We start from the raw sequence: 2,665 nt of genomic DNA on the forward strand, positions 1-2,665 counted from the left end.
GCTGGACTTAACTCCATTTACTACCTGCTGGGCATGACCTTTTAGCCAGTTCTTTACCCAGAGAAGAGACCTGTCCAGGCCACAGGCAGACAGATTCCCCAGGAGAATACTGTGGAAGACCATGACAAAGGCTTTGCTAAAGTCTAGGTAGACTACATCAACAGCCTTTCCCTCATCTACCAGTCACATGATTATAGAAGAAGAATGAGGTTGGACAGGCACGACCTGCGTTTCATGAATCCATGCTGACTTGGCCTGATCTCCTGGATGCTATGCACACGCTGTTTGATCTTACCTAAGATGATTTGCTCCATAACTTTCCCCGGTACAGAGGTCAGACTGACAGGATTGTATTTCCCTGGATCCTCTTTATAACCCTTCCTGTAGAAAGGAGCAAGCCTCCAATCTTCTGGGACCTCTCCAGATAACCAGAAACGCTGATAGATGGTGGAAAGTGGCTTGGCAATCACCAAGCCAGCTCCCTCAGCATCCTTAGAGTGGATCCTCAAGGACCTCTCTGGTTGACCAGTAATGCTGACAGATGGTGGAAAGTGGCTTCGCAATCACATCTGCCATCTCTCTCAGCACTGTTGTATGGATCCCATCTAGACCCATGGACTTGTGACAGTCCAGGTAGAGTAGTAGGTCTCTAACTGTTTCTATCTGATCTTTTATCTTTCTAATTTTCTCCCTGCGTATCCTAAGAACTTTATACTCACTCCAAGTTGCCCATCCCTTCTTCCACAGGAGATGGATTCTCTTTTCCTCCTGGAGTCTCAGGGAAAGATCCATGTTTATCCACACTGGTCTTCCTCCTCAATTGGCTTATCTTATAGCAGACAGTAGGACAGTCTGCTCCTGTACTTCTAAGTCTTCCTTCTTAAGAAGCATCCAGCTTTCCTGGACCATTTTGCCTTTCAGGACTGATACTGTAGGGACCCTCTCTACCACTGTCCTGAACACTTCATAGTCTGCCCTTTCAAAGACAAACCAGCAGTTTTTGCTGGCTCCCCTCCTGAATTCACCAAGTATAGAGAACTCTGCCATTTCATGGTTGCTCTTCCCAATCTCCACATCTTCCACCACTCATTCTCTGTGAACAGCAACTCTAGCAGGGCACCTCCTCTGGTAGGCTCTCTCACCAGCCACATTAGGAAGTTATCTTCAATGCAGTCTAGAAACCTCCTAGACTGTTTCTTCTGCACTTTATTATATTTCCAGCATATACCAGGAAACTTGAAGTTCACCATGAGAACAAGGACTGTTGATGGCGTAACTTCTGCCAGCTGGGGAGAGGGACGGGGAGGGGAAGGAGAAGAGGAAGGAGAAATTCCTGTGATTGCACCAGGCTCCACCAGCCTCTTAGCCACATATTTATGAGATGTATTTTCTTGCTTCTCTCCATACCCCTCGCTGCCACTGAAGGGATACAGGAAAACACAATCTGTATTCCTTTTTCATCAGTAACTGCCCTAGTGCCTTGAAATCCCTTATGATACTCCTCAAACTTCTCTCAGCAATTTCACTGCTACCTACCTGAACTATCAGCAAGGGATGGTAAATAGAGGGGTGAACCGACCAGGGAGTCTTTCAGCAATGTCCCTCATCCAGGCTGCAAGGAGGCACACTTCCCCACTTCCGTATGGTAGGTTATGGTTGACATAAGGGGCTCTCCATTCCTCTCAGAAGGGAGTTGCCAATGGCAATCACTTTTCTTTCCTTCTTGGCAGAGGCTGTCTTGAGAACCTAAGTTCTGGCATGAAAAGGAAAACAAAATGCACTGTTCTCCTGTTCTTTATTCCTACAAGACCTGGCCTTAACACTGTCTCCTGTTTCCCACTGAAATTCTTCCAGTTTATATTCTATGCTATATGTATTTGGTTAAATCATGTAAATTACAAGAATAGATGCTCAGTAGTATTTTATTGTTAAGACATCTTCGCCTAAAGTAACCTACAATCTTTCCTTGACTGAGAATTTAAAACAGGATGTATTTGCAGAAAATAAGCTTAGCTATCAACACATTCCGCTATCTCTGCCTTACATACAATTATAGCTTTTCAATAGCTAATCTGTTTTCCAAGTTATTTTAAATATGTGTCAAAAATGAGAAGATCCATTAAAAAGGAACAATGTAGACAGAATCAAGATATTTCAGATTGAGATAGACCCCAAACACTCAAGCCTTCTGTGTTTGAATTTAAAACAACATTATCCAATTTATCATGATCTTGTAATTTATCAAAATCACATGGGAGGTTACACAAAAGGCCATGTAAATATTTATTTGACCTATAAATAATTGTGTCACCCTCAAAGAGATGAAACTTTGCATTTCAGAAGGGTGGATCAATATCATAAATACACAATGACAAAGAAGCCAAGAGCTGAAACTTCAAGGACTCTGATAGGGCAAAAAATGTTATTTGAACACAGTATTCTATACACATTAAGATCAAAACCTACAAAAATATATATATTTTTAACTTCCCATCTTCTTTACACTCATCACAACATAAGTTACTCGTAAACAGTATTATTTCTGTCCCTTTTTCATTAGACATGAAGGAAGCTCACACTAACCTATCCTGAGTCATAGTACACAAATACTTCTGATCTCTCTTGGAGATCATGTAGAGGTCAAATTGAAGATCTCTATATTTAT

Source organism: Meleagris gallopavo, chromosome Z (genome assembly GCF_000146605.3).
Source record: "Meleagris gallopavo isolate NT-WF06-2002-E0010 breed Aviagen turkey brand Nicholas breeding stock chromosome Z, Turkey_5.1, whole genome shotgun sequence".
NCBI classification, from domain to species: domain Eukaryota; kingdom Metazoa; phylum Chordata; class Aves; order Galliformes; family Phasianidae; genus Meleagris; species Meleagris gallopavo.